At 35.5% G+C, this 21,572-nt stretch overlaps 1 protein-coding gene across 7 annotated transcripts in view; it reads right to left on the reverse strand.

Annotated features, from left to right (window-relative positions):
* LOC139756153 (uncharacterized) overlaps positions 1 to 10,489 on the reverse strand; it is a 106,212-nt gene extending 95,723 nt beyond the window's left edge. For 6 of the 7 annotated variants that reach the window (XR_011714283.1, XR_011714288.1, XR_011714282.1 and 3 more), the window contains exons 1-2: positions 10,400 to 10,489; positions 1,150 to 1,313 (exon numbers count right to left, since the gene is read on the reverse strand). The gene's annotated coding sequence lies outside the window, so the exon portion shown is untranslated. The remainder of the gene's footprint in view (positions 1 to 1,149; positions 1,314 to 10,399) is intronic. The other variant, XR_011714289.1, reaches the window with a different exon arrangement.
* Between the last annotated feature and the right edge of the window lie 11,083 nt (positions 10,490 to 21,572).

A 21,572-nucleotide genomic window follows, 5' to 3' on the forward strand; every position in this document is an offset into this window, starting at 1 on the left:
TTTATCAAGGAAATAGTAGGTTATTTAATACAAACACTTGAGGTGAGGTGGGATTTTAGTCTTTTGAACAATTTGAGAGCTCTGCTGTCTTGGGGAGACACTGCCCTGTAGTTGCTCTTAGCCATTGGCCTATTAAAGGTGAGGCATAAAAGGCTGAGGAGTAAAAGGGACAAGTGACTGAGGGTGATGGCTCAATGTAAATGGGTTTAGGAGGGAACTTGGGGAGAATTTTGAAAGTTATAGTTTGGACATTCTAGAGGTTAGGGAAGCCCATATCCTTGGCAGGGTGTATGGAGAGAAAATGCAAGTTATGGGAGGATGAGGAAAGAGGAGAGGTATGGCCATGAATGAATGAAAATTATCAGTGTAAAGGATAAGAATTTGCAAATGTGCTATCACAGAGTATGGGAGGGTGTTACCAGAGGGAAAGGGTGTCAGTGACGTAGATAGATAGTTATGGCCTATTTTCACAACTTCCTCAACCAATCAATCTTTCTCCATGAAATGTAACAAGTACAAAAAATACAATTTATTTCAAAAGGAAAGAAATACCTTAAGATATACTGTACTGCAATGTTACATGCGGTTCTACTTATGCCTACTTTCAACAGTACCCTGGGTACAAAACTAAAAATCCTTTATCTTCAAATTACTGTTCACATCTAAATTCTAAGCAAAGCCCATTAAAATTATTTTTGAAAAGGTACCGTTTAGGAGGACAAGCTCGGAGCAATGAATGTGCAAGGCAGTGTAATGGCAACTTCCCTGTTGTCTTTTCTAACCAGTCTTGTTAGTAATCAAGAACTATTCTATAAATACATAATGCCTGCATTATTTTCACAGCCTTAACTCCTTTTCTTAAAAAAAAAAGGGAGAGAAGGCCAAGAGTGTCATCATGTGCGTACAACTATCACCAATAAAGCTTCTAGCTTCAAGTAAGGTAATCCTTGCACTGACCCTATTCTACCACCTTGCCTAGGCAACTCGCCCCCATCCCAAGCTTGCCTTCATTTAACACTGGTATCACTTTTATGGTTAGAAAATATTAGGAAATAGTGGAACTTTCCTCCAGAAAAATTAGGAGGTTCCTTATCCCGTTCCTATGCCCAACTAGATCAAAACAAGACCATTATGTAGCAGAAAACCTACCACTAGTTAGCACTCCAGAGATCGTTCCTGCTATGGGACTGCCATGGGTGGTGAAGACATCCACTTCCATGTAGCTTTGCACGCCAACTTTCCTGTACATTCTAGTGATCTACACCATCTAGTAGGAACTCCCAGGTTATGCTGTCTAGCGAGTGGCCATTCACCTGCAAAGTGAAATGCTTAACCAAAAGCAACCAAGTACTATTGATTATATTCCTTAACCACAACATGTCAGAACCACTAAACTCCATTTCCTCTACTATTACTATTATTACCACTGAACACCACTCATCTACAGATATGCCTCCTAGTTTGTCTAAAATTATGAAGGCCAACATGACAGTTTTTGGTTCCCAGTTATATGTATTAAATCATGAGCATACAGCCTTGGTTTGCTCACATACATCGACAAAGTGCAGGAATACACGAGTTAGCCAACTGTACACGTGATACATTCGATAAACAGAAAACCAAATATAGACATCCTATGTATATAACACAACATGTTTAGTAGCCAGTATAAAGCAGTATTAGCCATATAAAGGACACCAGTTTCATACTGGTTTGCAATGCAAGAAGTATGCCTACTTGAATCCACATTTACAAAGTGATATCCCCTCAAATTCTCAAAAAATTTCCATTGGCTTCATAATCTTTTTAACATATAATTTCCCAGGAATACTCAACAAACTTATACCTCTGTAATTTGAACACTCACCTTTATCATCCCCTTTGCCTTTGTACAACAGCGCTATGCATGCATTCCGCCAATCCTCAGGCACTTCACCATGAACCAAACATACATTGAATATCCTCACCAACCACTCAACAACATGGTCACCCCCTTTTTTAATAAATTCCACTGCAATGCCATCCAAGTATATATATATACAAACACAAATGTACATAAGCTCTTAAAATACATTATTAATTATAAATTTTACAATTTGTAACATTCAAAATATAACAGCAATAAACCTTGCAAAAATTATACAAACAATACATTTGAAAACAGTAATACATATGATAATATCACCAATAAGTATCATATTAATATTATTCAATTAATACACATCAGCAAATAATAAAATCATCTACAATAGTATACAATAAATGCAAATATTTCACTATATATATAGCAATTACAATATACCTTATCATATGAAAGTTACACTTATGCTAATATACAAGTAAGACACATACTAACATACTACTTATAATCATATCAAATACACTTAATATTCGATACAAATGCAACTGTAATTACACAAATAATACAGCTGAAATACAACAAATACACCCAATAGAATATACATATAAAAATAACACACCTATCAATATCATGCAAAAATCTAAATTTATACATCAATACGCTTACCATTCTAAACTAAATAAACATTAGATTATCATTTATACATGTCATTTCAAACTAATGCGCATAATATCATCGTAATACACTTCAACATATAACATCAATACCCATCACAATATACAAGTATTACACCTCATAATATCAAACCATTACAATATCAAAACTTAGAACGCAATACAGCGAATGTTGTAAAATCAATTTCAACCAATACACATCGTATCAATGCAATTTCACTCAACATACAAAATCTTTAAACTTTGAAACTTATCATTTCAAATATTACCTAATAAACCTCATATTAAACTAGTACATCTAGTAATAAACAATCCAAATTACACAATTTATCAGTATGCACAACAAAAAACCTAACCTCCCTACTACTCGAAAGCTTCTTTAAACTTTACTTTCACTTCACACCCATCACTGACACTAAAACTGCACTGATGTCAATCAACATGCTGAGCAACACACAACTTTCATTCATTAATACTTATAATACTAAAAATTCACCTCCTATGCCAGGAAGTTACATCTCACTGCCTTATCTTCCATTACACAGGTTACGATAATAACTAACAATGAAATGTGTTATTCTTATTGTGTACATGTCCTGCATCCAAGGTCAGGTCATGCAACGCTTTAATAAATCACTTTAAAAAATACAATTATCTTACATTCATAACCATCAAAACCACTAACACACTCATTCAGTGTTTTGGGAGCAGCTGAATGAGTGTGTTAGTGGTTTTGATGCACAAGACCGGGTTATAGTGATGGGTGATTTGAATGCAAAGGTGGGTAATGTGGTAGTTGAGGGAATAATTGGTATACATAGGGTGTTCAGTGTTGTAAATGGAAATGGTGAAGAACTTGTAGATTTATGTGCTGAAAAAGGACTGGTGATTGGGAATACCTGGTTTAAAAAGCTAGATATACATAAGTATACATAAGTAAGTAGGAGAGATGGCCAAAGAGCGTTATTGGATTACGTGTTAATTGACAGGTGCGTGAAATAGAGACTTTTGGATGTTAATGTGCTAAGAGGTGCAAATGGAGGGATGTCTGATCATTATCTTGTGGAGGCAAAGGTGAAGATTTGTATGGGTTTTCAGAAAAGAAGAGTGAATGTTGGGGTGAAAAGGGTGGTGAGAGTAAGTGAGCTTGGGAAGGAGACTTGTGTGAGGAAGTACCAGGAGAGACTGAGTACAGAATGGAAAATGGAGAGAACAAAGGAGGTAAGGGGAGTGGGGGAGGAATGGGATGTATTTAGGAAAGCAGTGATGGCTTGCGCAAAAGATGCTTGTGGCATGAAAAGCGTGGGAGGTGGGTTGATTAGAAAGGGTAGTGAGTGGTGGGATGAAAAAGTAAGATTATTAGAGAAAGTGAAGAGAGAGGCATTTGGATGATTTTTGCAGGGAAAAAATGCAAATGAGTGAGAGATGTATAAAAGAAAGAGACAGGAGGTCAAGAGAAAGGTGCAAGAGGTGAAAAAGAAGGCAAATGAGAGTTGGGGTGAGAGAGTATCATTAAATCTTAGGGAGAATAAAAAGATGTTCTGGAAGGAGGTAAATAAAGTGCATAAGACAAGGGAGCAAATTGGAACTTCAGTGAAGGGGGATAATGGGGAGGTGATAACAAGTAGTGGTGATGTGAGAAGGAGATGGTGTGAATATTTTGAAGGTTTGTTGATTGTGTTTGATGATAAGAGTGGCAGATATAGGGTGTTTTGGTCGAGCTGGTGTGCAAAGTGATAGGGTTAGGGAAAATGATTTGGTAAACAGAGAAGAGGTAGTAAAAGCTTTGCGGAAGATGAAAGCTGGCAAGGCAGCAGGTTTGGATGGTATTACAGTGGAATTTATTAAAAAAGGGGGTGACTGTATTGTTGACTGGTTGGTAAGGTTATTTAATGTATGTATGATTCATGGTGAGGTGCCTGAGGATTGGCGGAATGCTTGCATAGTGCCATTGTACAAAGGAAAAGGGGATAAGAGTGAGTGCTCAAATTACAGAGGTATAAGTTTGTTGAGTATTCCTAGTAAATTATTTGGGAGGGTATTGACTGAGAGGGTGAAGGTATGTACAGAGCATCAGATTGGGGAAAAGCTGTGTGGTTTCAGAAGTGGTAGAGGATGTGTGGATCAGGTGTTTGCTTTGAAGAATGTATGAAAGAAATACTTAGAAAAGCAAATGGATTCATATGTAGCATTTATGGATCTGGAGAAGGCATATGATAGAGTTGATAGAGATGCTCTGTGGAAGGTATTAAGAATATATGGCGTGGGAGGCAAGATGTTAGAAGCAGTGAAATTTTTTTATCGAGGATGTAAGGCTGTAAGGCATGTGTACGTGTAGGAAGAGAGGAAAGTGATTGGTTCTCAGTGAATGTAGGTTTGTGGCAGGGGTGTGTGATGTCTCCATGGTTGTTTAATTTGTTTATGAATGGGGTTGTTAGGGAGGTGAATGCAAGAGTTTTGGAAAGAGGGGCAAGTATGAAGTCTGTTGGGGATGAGAGAGCTTGGGAAGTGAGTCAGTTGTTGTTAGTTGATGATACAGCGCTGGTGGCTGATTCATGTGAGAAACTGCAGAAGCTGGTGACTGAGTTTGGTAAAGTGTGTGAAAGAAGAAAGTTAAGAGTAAATGTGAATAAGAGCAAGGTTATTAGGTACAGTAGGGTTGAGGGTCAAGTCAACTGGGAGGTAAGTTTGAATGGAGAAAAACTGGAGGAAGTAAAGTGTTTTAGATATCTGGGAGTGGATCTGGCAGCGGATGGAACCATGGAAGCGGAAGTGAATGATAGGGTGGGGGAGGGGGCGAAAATCCTGGGAGCCTTGAAGAATGTGTGGAAGTCAAGAACATTATCTCAGAAAGCAAAAATGGGTATGTTTGAAGGAATAGTGGTTCCAACAATGTTGTATGGTTGCGAGGTGTGGGCTATGGATAGAGTTGTGCGCAGGAGGGTGGATGTGCTGGAAATGAGATGTTTGAGGACAATGTGTGGTGAGGTGGTTTGATCGAGTAAGTAATGTAAGGGTAAGAGAGATGTGTGGAAATAAAAAGAGCATGGTTGAGAGAGCAGAAGAGGGTGTTTTGAAATGGTTTGGGCACATGGAGAGAATGAGTGAGGAAAGAGTGACCAAGAGGATATATGTGTCGGAGGTGGAGGGAACGAGGAGAAGTGGGAGACCAAATTGGAGGTGGAAAGATGGAGTGAAAAAGATTTTGAGTGATTGGGGCCTGAACATGCAGGAGGGTGAAAGGCGGGCAAGGAATAGAGTGAATTGGATCGATGTGGTATACCGGGGTTGACGTGCTGTCAATGGCTTGAATCAGGGCATGTGAAGTGTCTGGGGTAAACCATAGAAAGTTCTGTGGGGCCTGGATGTGGAAAGGGAGCTGTGGTTTCGGGCATTATTGCATGACAGCTAGAGACTGAGTGTGAACAAATGGGGCCTTTGTAGTCTTTTCCTAGCATACCTTGCACACATGAGGGGGGAGGGGGATGTTATTCCATGTGTGGTGAGGTGGCGATGGGAATGAACAAAGGCAGACAGTGTGAATTATGTGCATGTGTATATATGTATGTGTCCGTGTGTGTGTGTATATATATGTGTACATTGAGATGTATGGGTATGTATATTTGCATGTGTGGACGTGTATGTATATACATGTGTATGGGGGTGGGTTGGGCCATTTCTTTCGTCTGTTTCCTTTCGCTACCTCGCAAACGCGGGAGACAGCGACAAAGCAAAATATATATTATAAATAAATAACATTCGTAACATTTCCCATAAGAAAAAATCATCACCATTTATGCTAAATCAACACTTTCGTTTATTCTCAAAACACATATACACACCTACCAATGCAACACATAAATCATTTAATAAAAAGGTACATTACTTATCTAAAAAGTATACTTGATCAATAAACTAAACATAACCACGTATTGAACTTTCACACATTTGCACCTACTCAATCCCTACATCTAATCATATCAATATACTACAACCTATATACTTAATACATCTTATAATGATATTTTCCAATTAATATAACACAACAGTAACACACAAAATATTCTTCTACTTCAAAAACAATAACAATCCTATGACAGCTTAATTTCTACTCTTCAACAAGTTACATTTGAAATGCACTTATGTCAACCAACACCACAACAAACACATCTTACACCCTACATTTCAATTAATAATAATTTACCTCCAACATAAGGTCTGATAAGGTTTCAAGAGATTAGGTGGACTTTTTATATCAAATACATAATGCTACATTCTCTGAAATCTATACATTTCACCTACTGTTCATTTAATATAACCATAACCATTTTACACTTAACAACATTATCAATTAACACTTACATTCATATTCTCCAAACACATTCTCAAAATGCATTCCATACAACATTTATACAAGATAACTCAACAAATCATATAAAATAATAATTTCTTTATGTGATACTTGGTAAATTTTAAATCTAACACAGGCAAATATTGCAGTTCATACATTCTTACCTCCTCCTTCAATAAACATTACCAAATACATTTTAACTACATTCAAAGTCAGTAACATATAACATTAACAAAAGGAAATAATTATTGATTCAAAAACACTAACCAGGCACACACATTTTCACATAGCCTACCTCAATTAATCTATCTTCTACTGCAAAATACAATCCACACCCTTCACTCACAAATACTAATAAAAAAGAAGTGTCAAAATGGCAATTCAAATTATTCCTACTACACTCATAATCACATTTCAACAGCTACGTGAACTCTTATCAGGTTTCAATAACTTTTCTCGAATTCACAGAGTGAATTGGATCGATGTGGTATACTGGGGTAGATGTGCTGTCAATGGATTGAATCAGGGCACGTGAAGCGTCTGGGATAAACCATGGAAAGTTCTGTGGGGCCTGGATGTGGAAAAAGGAGCTGTGGTTTCGGGCATTATTACATGACAGCTAGAGACCGAGTGTAAATGAATGGGGCCTTTGTTGTCTTTTCCTAGCGCAACCTCGCACACATGAAGGGGGAGGGGGATGTTATTCCATGTGTGGCGAGGTGGCAATGGGAATGAATAAAGGCAGCGTGAATTGTGTGCATGTGTATATATGTAGGTGTCTGTGTGTGTATATATATATGTTTACATTGAGATATATGGGTATGTATATTTGCGTGTGTGGTCGTGTATGTATATACATGTGTATGGGGGTGGGTCGGGCCATTTCTTTCGTCTGTTTCCTTGCGCTACCTCGCAAACGCGGGAGACAGCGACAAAGCAAAATAAATAAATAAAGCTAATATATAAACATTTATTAAACATGTCAATTTTGGCACTTGTCACCACTAACATTAACTTAGATCAAATTTCAAAAGCTTAAATTCATTCAATACAATTATTTTACATAATTTTACATCACAAACCAAATCTTGACCCATATCATACACAACCCTCACTAATATCACCCATACCTCGGATCTTTCACAACAATTAATACTTCCATACATTTTCTCCATCTGTTAATACACTCTCAAAAACACACCATGATACCACTGTAAAATCACTTCCTCTACACATCTAAATTAATTACTGATAACAAATCTCATGCGCTACATTATCATCTTAAAAAGACCCACTTCCAGTACTTCATACATTTTTGACATCTTCATTCATTCAACTTAATATTACAAATGTAATACACCTACTATACAACTAATAAAGCTATTATACATTTTTTACATTGCCTTCAAAACCAATTAACTGCAATACATCACCCTACCTCCCTAACACTCCAAATATTTCTTACTTCAATATCCTACTGACACCATTGACTTTTTGAGTACTATAAAAATTAGAGAAATGTTAAGCAACAGAGCAACGAATGAACAACATTTATCCTACTGTATTTCAACTTTTATACAACTAGATCGCAGTGTGATGTTTCAATACATACAATTAGGTTTTCTATATAAACTTACTAGACATACTAATGATGGCACAAGGCATGTTTTTATATATACATTAACCAGACCCACTTTAATTATCTCTAATGATGGCACAAGGCGTTTTTATATATACACTAATTAGACACTTTAATTATCTCTAATGATGGCACAAGGCAAGTTTTTATATATACATTAACTAGACATGCTTAAATTATCACTATTGATGGCACAAGGCATGTTTTTATATATACACTAACTAGACACACTTTAATTATCTTTAATGATGGCACAAGGCATGTTTTTATATATACACTAACTAGACACACTTTAATTATCTCTAATGATGGCACAAGGCATGTTTTTATATATACACTAACTAGACATACTTTAATGATCTCTAATGATGGCACAAGGCATGTTTTTATATATACACTAACTAGACACAATTTAATTATGGCACAAGGCATGTTTTTATATATACACTAACTAGACACAATTTAATTATCTCTAATGATGGCACAAGGCATGTTTTTATACATACATTAACTAGACACACTTTAATTATCTCTAATGAAGGCACAAGGCATGTTTTTATGTCTGCTTCAATTACATTTGTTTTTCACTAACTTCATACTCAAAACTCACATTTCCCATGATGTAGTTAGGGAACTACTATAATTTTAGACCATTCTCAAAAATTTACATTTTAAAGTCTTCTTATACAATTTTAATTAATGGACAATGCAATACACTAGCATGGTCCATTACAAATATATTGATCATGACAAATTAATATTCAAAAATGAAATTAACTGCCGAATAATATATTTAAGTGACACAATTTTTCGTTTTTCATCTATTCCTATCAATTGATTCATTACGGTCTAATAAACTAATATAATGTGTAATACTTTATGTGTGGCCTCAAATTATATTAGAAATTATAAATCCACTTACACATGCCAGCCAGCCATTAACCCTCTCCATTCTAGAAAAATGTCGAGTGAAAAATCTAAATATAACTAACAACATACCAAGGGAGCAGTACTATCACCTTCCTCACTACAAATATGTACTTTTCCTACATACAGCCTCTGGCCTACATATTACCCTCTCACATGCCACAAACTCAAAATGAAAAAAATAAAAAAACAATTATTCCATTATAAATATTTTCCATGATGGAAATTCCACCTTTAAATATATAACTTGACTCAAAGTGCTCATTACTCGTTGAAGATCAGGGAAAACGTAACCCCAAATACCTTCCTCACAATAAATATGTACATTTCCTATATACAGCTTTATGAAAATCAAGCAAACAAAAAACCAATTACTCCATCAGAAAATAAATAACTCGACTCATAGTGTTCATTACTTGTTGAAAATCGGGGAAAACGTAACCCCAACACCTTCCTCACAATAAATATGTACATCTCTTACATACAGCTCGCTATTAAAAGAACAATAAAATTAAAAACCAATTACTACATCACCTGCAACATGCCCATGATGGAAATTCAACCATTAAATAAATAACTCGACTTAAAGTGTTCGTTACTCGTTGAAGATCAGGGAAAACGTAACCCCATAACACACAACTCACTCCTGATCCATTGCCGTCTCAAAAAAAAAAAAAAACGTTGACACCAAACGCCACAACCCTTCTATAAAATACCTTATTTGATATATTTTCACAACAATAAAATGTAAAATACATAAAGGGAACCATTTTCTCCCGAGGCCGAAGCCAAAAAATTCCCCTATTTGCCTTCATCAAATCACTACCATCCCAAACCCATCAACTTTACCCTCTGCTCTACGCTCTATCATAACCGTAACAAATTAAATAACTAATTATAATACTCATTACAACGTTATTTTTCTTAACCTCTAAGTACTTAATTACCATCCGAAAACCCAAAATTTTCCAGGCGAGGTCAGTAGCTGAGCAACGTCCTCCATCTTGGTTCACGTTCGTCAAATCCGGCACTTTGCCATCCAGCCTGACCGTGACGTAATCAAAGAAAATGGAAACCGCCCCAGAGAAAACTGTATTCTTATAGCGATAACTCAACTATAATACATATATCGTTTTATTTCCTGAAATGGCCGCTAGATGGGTATTCTTTTTTTTAATTTCTTCCAAATTACCGTAATTCGTAGTAACTAAAAATGTTGATAACTTATGTTATCATAGTAGCCACTATTTTAATTAAACATTGCCATATTCATCGTGTCGAGAAAAAGACGCACAATTAACAAATCTTGGATAAATTTCAAGGTACCATATATAACATATACACTTAATGAATCAACAACGTATTTTACAACGCGGAATATTTCTATACTTCTCTTAATTTCACGATAAAAACATAAGGAAATTATCAAAGGACACTTGATTTCTTGCATACCCCTCACATACTCTTGTAACACATTAAGGAATTTCAGGTCCTATTCATTCCAGGGTCACCCTTACGCTATATATATATATATATATATATATATATATATATATATATGGGAGTGGATCTGGCAGCGGATGGAACCATGGAAGCGGAAGTGGATCATAGGGTGGGGGAGGGGGCGAAAATTCTGGGGGCCTTGAAGAATGTGTGGAAGTCGAGAACATTATCTCGGAAAGCAAAAATGGGTATGTTTGAAGGAATAGTGGTTCCAACAATGTTGTATGGTTGCGAGGCGTGGGCTATGGATACAGTTGTGCGCAGGAGGATGGATGTGCTGGAAATGAGATGTTTGAGGACAATGTGTGGTGTGAGGTGGTTTGATCGAGTGAGTAACGTAAGGGTAAGAGAGATGTGTGGAAATAAAAAGAGCGTGGTTGAGAGAGCAGAAGAGGGTGTTTTGAAGTGGTTTGGGCACATGGAGAGAATGAGTGAGGAAAGATTGACCAAGAGGATATATGTGTCGGAGGTGGAGGGAACGAGGAGAAGAGGGAGACCAAATTGGAGGTGGAAAGATGGAGTGAAAAAGATTTTGTGTGATCGGGGCCTGAACATGCAGGAGGGTGAAAGGAGGGCAAGGAATAGAGTGAATTGGAGCGATGTGGTATACCGGGGTTGACGTGCTGTCAGTGGATTGAATCAAGGCATGTGAAGCGTCTGGGGTAAACCATGGAAAGCTGTGCAGGTATGTATATTTGCGTGTGTGGACGTATGTATATACATGTGTATGGGGGGGGTTGGGCCATTTCTTTCGTCTGTTTCCTTGCGCTACCTCGCAAACGCGGGAGACAGCGACAAAGTATAATAAAAAAAAAAAAATATATATATATATATATATATATATATATATATATATATATATATATATATATATATATATATATATATTGCTTTGTCGCTGTCTCCCGCGCCTGCGAGGTAGCGCAAGGAAACAGACGAAAGAAATGGCCCAACCCACCCCCACACACATGCACACACACACACGTCCACACACGCAAACATACACACCCACACATCCCAACGTACACACATATATACACACACAGACACACACATATACACACAGACACACACATATACACACATGCACACAATTCACACTGTCTGCCCATCGCCACCCCGCCACACACGGAATAACATCCCCCTCCCCCCTCATGTACGCGAGGCAGCGCCAGGAAAAGACAACAAAGGCCCCATTCGCTCACACTCAGTCTCCAGCTGTCATGCAATAATGCCCGAAACCACAGCTCCCTTTCCACATCCAGGCCCCACAGAACTTTCCATGGTTTACCCCAGACGCTTCACATGCCCTGATTCAATCCACTGACAGCACGTCGACCCCGGTATACCACATCGATCCAATTCACTCTATTCCTTGCCCTTCTTTCACCCTCCTGCATGTTCAGGCCCCGATCACTCAAAATCTTTTTCACTCCATCTTTCCACCTCCAATTTGGTCTCCCACTTCTCCTCGTTCCCTCCACCTCTGACACATTTATTTTCTTGGTCAATCTTTCCTCACTCATTCTCTCCATGTGACCAAACCATTTCGAAACACCTTCTGCTCTCTCAACCACACTCTTTTTATTACCACACATCTCTTTTACCCTTTCATTACTCACTCGATCAAACCACCTCACACAACATATTGTCCTCAAACATCTCATTTCCAGCACATCCACCCTCCTTCGCACAACTCTATCTATAGCCCACGCTTCGCAACCTTATAACATTGTTGGAACCACTATTCCTTCAAACATACCCATTTTTGCTTTCCGAGATAATGTTCTCGACTTCCACACATTCTTCAATGCTCCCAGAACTTTCGCCCCCTCCCCCACCCTATAATTCACTTCTGCTTCCATGGTTCCATCCGCTGCCAAATCCACTCCCAGATATCTAAAACACTTCACTTCCTCCAGTTTTTCTCCATTCAAACTCACCTCCCAATTAACTTGTCCCTCAACCCTACTGTACCTAATAATATTGCTCTTATTCACATTTACTTTCAGCTTTCTTCTTTCACACACTTTACCAAACTCAGTCACCAGCTTCTGCAGTTTCTCACACGAATCAGCCACCAGCGCTGTATCATCAGCGAACAACAACTGACTCACTTCCCAAGCTCTCTCATCCACAACACACTGCATACTTGCCCCTCTTTCCAAAACCCTTGCATTCACCTCCCTAACAACCCATCCATAAACAAATTAAACAACCATGCAGACATCACGCACCCCTGTCGCAAACCAACATTCACTGAGAACCAATCACTTTCCTCTCTTCCTACACGTACACATGCCTTACATCCTCGATAAAAACTTTTCACTGCTTCTAACAACTTACTTCCCACACCATATATTCTTAATACCTTCCACAGAGCATCTCTACCAACTCTATCATATGCCTTCTCCAGATCCATAAATGCTACATACAAATCCATTTGCTTTTCTAAGTATTTCTCACATACATTTTTCAAAGCAAACACCTGATCCACACATACTCTACCACTTCTCAAACGACACTGCTCTTCCACAATCTAATGCTCTGTACATGCCTTCACCCTCTCGATCAATACCCTCCCATATAATTTACCAGGAATACTCAACTAACTTAAACCTCTGTAATTTGAGCACTCACTCTTATCCCCTTTGCCTTTGTACAATGGCACTATGCAAGCATTCCACTAGTCCTCAGGCACTTCACCATGAGTCATACATACATTAAATAACTTTACCAACCAGTCAACAATACAGTCACCTCCTTTTTTAATAAATTCCATCGCAATACCATCCAAACCTGCTGCCTTGCCGGCTTTCATCTTCCGCAAAGCTTTTACTACCTCTTCTCTGTTTACCAAATCATTCTCCCAGTCATTTGCACTACTTCCCTGCAAGTGTGGTCCAAATGCCTCTTTTCTCTTTCACTAACAATCTTACTTCATCCCACCACTCACTACCGTTTCTAATCTGCCCACCTCCCACCTTTCTCATGCCACATGCATCTTTCACACAAGCCATCACTGCTTCCCTAAATACATCCCATTCCTCACCCACTCCCCTTACGTCATTTGCTCTCTCCTTTTGCCATTCTACACTCAATCTCTCCTGGTATTTCCTCACGCAAGTATCCTTTCTAATCTCACTTGCTCTCACCACTCTCTTCTCCCTAACATTCTCTTTACTTTTTTGAAAACCTCTACACTTCTTCACCTTTGCCTCCACAGGATAGTGATCAAACATCCCTCCAGCTGCTCCTCTCAGTACATTAACATCTAAAAGTCTATCTTTTACAACCCTATCAATTAACACATAATCCAATAATGCCCTCTGACCATCTCTTCTACTCACATACATGTACTTATGTATATCTCTCTTTTTAAACTAGGTATTCCCAATCGCCAGTCTTTTTTTCAGCACACAAATCCACAAGCTTTTCACCATTTCCATTTACAACACTGAACACCCAATATACACCAATTATATCCTCAACTGCCGCATTACTCACCTTCAGATTCAAATCACCCATCACTATATCCAGGTCTCATGCACCAAAGCCACTAACACACTCACTCAGCTGCTCCCAAAAGACTTGCCTCTCATGATCTTTCTTCTCATGACTGGGTGCATAGGCACCAATAATCACCCATATCTCTCAGTCCACTTTCAGTCTTACCCACATCAATCTATAATTTACTTTCTTTCACCATATTACTTACTCCCACAACTCCTACTTCAGGAGTAGCAGTACTCCTTCCTTAGCTCTTGTCCTCTCACCAACTCCTGACTTTACTCCCAAGACATTCCCAGACCACTCTTCCCCTTTAACCTTGTGCTTTTTTCACTCATATCCAGAACATCCAGGTTTCTTTCCTCAAACATACAACTCATCTCTCCTTTCTTCTCATCTTTGTTACATCCACACACATCCAAACACCCCAATCTGAGCCTTCAAGGAGGATGAGCAAACATCACTTGATTCCTTCTTCTGTTTCCCTTTTTAGAAATTTAAATACAAGGAGGGGGTTCTTGCCCCCCACTCCCACCCCCTTTAGTCGCCTTCTACAACACCCAGGGAATACGTGGCAAAAATTCTTTCTCCCCTATCCCCAGGGATACATGTCACCATATTTTGTATTTTAAGCAAAAATATTCTTTGTAAGGGAGTTTCTAAAGTTGTAGTTTCCACAAGCTCAACCACAACATTAACTGGGGGCCAATCTGAATTAAAATGAAGTTCACATATTTGCCGAAAGACAGTTTACTTTCTCAACAATTTCTTGCTTTCTTAAAATCTAATACCTTCTTTATCTTTTCTTTTTTCTGTCACAAACTTGGCCATTTCTATGTACAGTGCTCATACTACTAGCTACTTCACTAAGAAAAGCTGAAAATAAATCCACTACTAGAGGCACAAGGGAAAGTTAAAGTAATATTAGTTAACATAAAGAACTTAAATGGACTTTTAAAATTACACTGGGTTAGGTGAAGCATTCATCTACACTATCCAATTTCAGTAAAAAATCTACAACCAACTTAATCTGATGAAGCATAATTCAAGCAGTAAAATAAGGTTTGGCAATCACCTCCTCTAGTTGTGGCAGCTTTTTCAATCTAGCCATCTGTATATCTCTGATGCCCATTCCCTCTGGGAACTCCCATCAAAGGGATGACCATGGCAAAAGTGTCTCCACTTATCCCTGTCCTTACCTCCCTCGCATACACCATTCCACATATTCTTCCCCAGTTTCTCTCCCTCCATTACCCTTCCACTCTGCTTCCCCATGTCACAAGTGGTCCTCATCTCACACCATTCCATTTAATCATATTATTCTACACTCATATTCTTTCCACATGCCAAAGTATTAAATTTTGCCCACTCTATTGCTCCAAAATTCATTCCCTTTGCATTCACTGCCATACTAAATCTCTCATACACCCCCCTCATTTTTTTTCTTCATTTGACCAAGTCACAACATGTGCTACTCTCAAATAGCGCGTTTCCACAGCCTGGATTCTTGACCTCTATGACTCATTCCATGTCCAAGTTTCGGCTGCATAGTTAAGGATCGGGAGGGCTATGCTTTCCCTTAATCCATTCTTCATTAATATACTTACATCTCTACCCTTCAGTATTGTATTAGGGGACCCAATGACTCTACCATGTACTGTTGTCTCCCTCATCTCTCCTTCCATATCACCAAACTTACCCAAGATAGCTCCTAAATATTTAAATCCTGTCACCTCTTCCAGTCTTTCTCTCCCCATATCTGAGATAGTTTAGTACATTTTCTTCTTTCACTCTAAAAAGCTTTGCAAAATCTATCCAATCAAAGAAAAAGTTGGAAATATTGAAAAGGAAAAGTTTACTGGATAAAAAAGAATTCATGACTGAGATTTCCCTGAAAAATAAGATCAAGGATAACAGTAGATACTGAAGAAGAATGGTTAAGTTCTGATATGGAGGTATTGTACCTTACTATACAAACTATGCAATCCAATCTAGTTTCCCAACACGAGACTCCACCCTAGCCTGCCTCAATGTAACCCAGAGACTAATTCAAAGATGTTGAATGGAAGGCATAATTGATGGCTAACAATCTTCCAATAGAGCCATGGTTTTTCAACATTCCTACTAGACTTCATTGTTATTTTCAGTGGCAATTTAATAAAAATTCTCTTTTCCCCCAAACTTCTATGCCTATTTAACAAAATTTCTAACAACTTTTCATCTTCAGTGTAAGCAGAAAAATATTACCAAAGATGGCATTACTGAAATATCACAGGTTAATACTTTTCAACAATGATTATTCTGCCGACAAATCTAATGAATATTACCAGTTTGGCCAAATTGCATTGAATATCAAGTAATTTGGTTTTGTAAAGGCAGTGCAGTATTTTGAGAACACAGTGACAAAAAAGTGGTAGGGTTTAATTTGAAAGTAACATATTCTATAATGTTAAATAAGGTAACAATGGTGAGGGGCCCATCGTGGAACAGCCTTCTATGATATGAGCACCAGGGAAAATATCAGGTTAATCAAGGTACATGAAATAGAACCATTTGTAACAAATCAACAAAACCCATGAATACCTTACCTAACCTCCATAGCATCCAAGATTACTGCAATCAATAATTTATTGATTTAGCTTCTCATTGGGAGATGACTACATATTAATCAGGTGCTTTACAAACCTTCTTTTGATTACACATTCATCTGCACAGAATGACTTTTTTGAAAAACATTGAATATGGCAAAAGAAGTATGTCCTGAAAATCACATTTCAAAAAAAAATGCATGTAACAGTATTTTTTCAAAAAATCAAGAAAAATCCAAGGCAATAATAATAATAGTTTTGCGTTTTTTTTGCTCAGATTTTCAACTTCCTCAAATTTTAATGAAAATCCGTGTATAGATGTTATTTTATATGGTATTTAAGTATTTGGAGTCAAAAGACTGTAATTCATAACATTAACAGTTTAATTAGCACCTGGACGAATTATGATAAAATTTAAATGCTAATTACTCGACTAATTATACGAATTTTTAGATTTTGACCACAGATTCGTTTTCAGCATACATAAAGTTAACTATGCTGAAAATTTCAAGAAAATCTATTTCATAAAAAAAAATAAAGAAAAATCCCAGGCTAAAGCCTTGGATTTTTTTTGCTCAGATTTTAATGAAAATCTGTGTATAGATGTTATTTTATATTGTATTTAATTATTTGGTGTCAAAAGACTGTAATTCATAATATCAACTGGACTAATCATGATGAAATCTAAGTGCTAATTACTCGACTAACTATGCGAATTTTTAGATTTTGAACACAGATTCCTATTGAGCATACATAAAGGTATCTATGCTGAAAATTTCAAGAAAATCTATTTTTAAAAAAAATCAAGAAAAATCCAAAGCATTTTGTTGATCAGATTTTCAACTTCCTCAGATTTTAATGAAAATCTGTGTAGAGATGTTATTTTATAAGGTATTTAAGTATTTGGAGTCAAAAGACTGTAATTCATAATATTAACCGTTTAATTAGCACCTGGACTAATTACGATAAAATTTAAATACAAATTACTCGAGTAATTATACGAATTTTTAGATTTTGACCACAGATTCGTATTCAGCATACATAAAAGTATCTATGCTGAAAATTTCAAGAAAATCTATTTTTATAAAAAAAATCATGATATTGCACCTGGACCAATTATACATTTAAATGCTAATTACTCAACCAATTATACGAATATTTAGATTTTGGCCACAGATTCGTATTAAGCATACATAAAATCATCTACGCTGAAAATTTCAAGAAAATCTATTTAAAAAAAATCAAGATTTTTTTTGCTCAGATTTTCAACTTCCTCAGATTTTAATGAAAATCTGTGTATAGTTGTTATTTTATATTGTATTTAATTATTTGGTGTCAATAGACTGTAATTCATAATATTAAGCGTTTAATTAGCACCTGGACTAATTATGATGAAATTTAAATGCTAATTACTCTACTAATTATAATAAGTTTTAGATTTTAACCACAGATTCGTATTCAGCATATATAAGAGTATGTATGCTGAAAATTTAAATAAAATCTATTTTTTCAAAAAATCAAGAAAAATATATTTCCAGGCTATATATATAGCCTAGGATTTTTTTTTGCTCAGATTTTCAACTTCCTCGGATTTTAATGAAAATCAGTGTATAGATGTTATTTTATATTGTATTTAAGTATCTGGTTTCAAAAGACTGTAATTCATAATATTAACCGTTTAATTTGCACCTGGACTGATCATGATGAAATTTAAATGCTAATTACTCGACTAATTATGCGAATTTTTAGATTTTCATCACATATTCGTATTCAGCATACATAAAAGTATCAATGCTGAAAACTTCAAGAAAATCTATTTTTTCAAAAAAATCAAGAAAAATCAAAGGAATTTTTTTTCTCAGATTTTCAACTTCCTCAGATTTTAATGAAAATCTGTGTATAGATGTTACTTTATGTGGTATTTAAGTATTTGGAGTCAAAAGACTGTAATTCATGATATTAAACGTTTAATCAGCACCTGGACTAATTATAAAATTTAAATACTAATTACTCGAGTAATTATACGAATTTTTAGATTTTGACCACAGATTCGTATTCAGCATACATATAAGGATGTATGCTGAAAATGTCAAAAAAATCTATTCTTTCAAAAAAAATCAAGAAAAATCCAAGGACTTGCATTTTTTTGCTCAAATTTTCAACTTCCTCAAATTTTAATGAAAATCAGTATATAGATAGTATTTCATATGGTATTTAAGTATTTGGAATCAAAAACCTGTAATTCATGATATTAACCGGATAATTAGCACTTGGACTAATTAGGATAAAATCTAAATGCTAATTGCTCAACTACTTATACGAATTTTAAAATTTTGACCACAGATTCCTATTGAGCATACATAAAAGTATCTATGCTGAAAATTTCAAGAAAATCTATTTAAAAAAAAATCAAGAAAAATCCGAGGCATTGTCTTTTTTTTTTTGCTCAGATTTTCAACTTCCTCAAATTTTAATGAAAATCTGTGTAGATATGTTATTTTATATGGTATTTAAGTATTTGGAGTCAAAAGGCTGTAATTCATAATATTAACCGTTTAATTAGCACCTGGACTGATTGATGAAATTTAAATGCTAATTACTCGACTAATTATGCGAATTTTTAGATTTTGACCAAAGATTCGTATTCAGCATACATAGAAGTATCTATGCTGAAAATCTCAAGAAAATCTATATCTTTAAAAAAAAATCAAGAAACATCCCAGAAATATATAGCCTTGCATTTTTTCTGCCCAGATTTTCAACTTCCTCAGATTTTAATGAAAATCAGGGTATTGATAGTATTTTATATGGTATTTAAGTATTTGGAGTCAAAAGACTGTAATTCATAATATTAACCGGTTAATTATTACCTGGACTAATTATGATAGAATCTGAATGCTAATTACTCGACTAATTATAAGAATTTTTAGATTTTGACCACAGATTCGTATTCAGCATACATAACAGTGTCTATGCTGAAAAGTTCAAGACAATCTATTTTTTCAACTTCCTCAGATTTTAATGAAAATCTGTGTATAGATGTTATTTTATATTGTATTTAAATATTTGGTGTCAAAAGACTGTAATTCATAATATCAACCGGTTAATTAGCACCTGGACGAATTATGAAGAAATTTATATGCTAATTACTGGACTAATTATGCGAAATTTTAGATTTTGACAACATATTCGTATTCAGAATACATAAAAGTATGTATGCTGAAAATTACAAAACCTATTTTCTTAAAAAAAAAATCAAGAAAAATCCAAGGATTTTTTTTCCTCAGATTTTCAACTTCCTCAGATTTTAATGAAAATCTGTGTATAGATGTTAATTTATGTAGTATTTAAGTATTTGGAATCAAAAGACTGTAATTCATAATATTAATCGTTTATTTAGCACCTGGACTATTTATGATAAAATTTAAATACTATTTACTCGATTAATTATTCGAATTTTTAGATCTTGATAACAGATTCGTATTCAGCATACATAAAAGTATCTATGCTGAAAATTTCAAGAAAATCTATATTCTCAAAATAATCAAGAAAAATCCAAGGCTATTTTATTTTATACCTTGCATTTATTTTTTTGCTCATATTTTCAACTTCCTCAGATTTTAATGAAAATCTGTGTATAGATGTTATTTTATATTGTATTTAATTATTTGGTGTCAAAAGACTGTAATTCATAATATCAACCGTTTAATTAGCACCTGCACTATTTATGATGAAATTTAAATGCTAATTACTCGAGTAATTATGCGAATTTTTAGATTTTGACCACAGATTCGTATTCAGAATACATAAAAGTATCAATGCTGAAAATTTCAAGATAATCTATTATTTGAAAAAAAAAAAAACAAGAAAAATCCAAGGCTAGCCTTGCATTTTTTTGCTCAGATTTTCAACTTCCTCAGATTTTAATGAAAATCTGTGTATAGATGTTAATTTATGTGGTATTTAAGTATTTGGAGTCAAAATACTATAATTCATAATACATGAAAGTATCTATGCTGAAAATTTCAAGAAAATCTATATTTTCAAAAAAAATCAAGAAAAATCCAAGGCTATATACCGGAAATTTTTTTTTTTGCTCAGATTTTCAACTTCCTCAGATTTTAATGAAAATCAGTGTATAAATAGTATTTTATATGGTGTTTAAGAATTTGGAGTCAAAACACAGTAAATCGTGATACTAACCAGTTAATTAGCACCTGGACTAATTATGATAAAATCTAAATACTAATTACTCGAGTAATTATACGAGTTTTTAGATTTTGACCACAGATTCGTATTCAGCATACAGAAAAGTATCTATGCTGAGAATTTCAAAATAATCTATTTTTTCAATAAATCAAGAAAAATCCAAGGCAATACTATTGCCTTGCGTTCTTTTTTTTCTTTTGCTCAGATTTTCAACTTCCTCAAATCTTAATGAAAATCAGTGTATAGATAGTATTTTATATGGTATTTAAGTATTTGGAGTCAAAAGACTGTAATGCATGATGTTAACCGG

The sequence above is a fragment of the Panulirus ornatus genome, chromosome 2 (assembly GCF_036320965.1).
Source record: "Panulirus ornatus isolate Po-2019 chromosome 2, ASM3632096v1, whole genome shotgun sequence".
NCBI classification, from domain to species: Eukaryota; Metazoa; Arthropoda; class Malacostraca; order Decapoda; family Palinuridae; genus Panulirus; species Panulirus ornatus.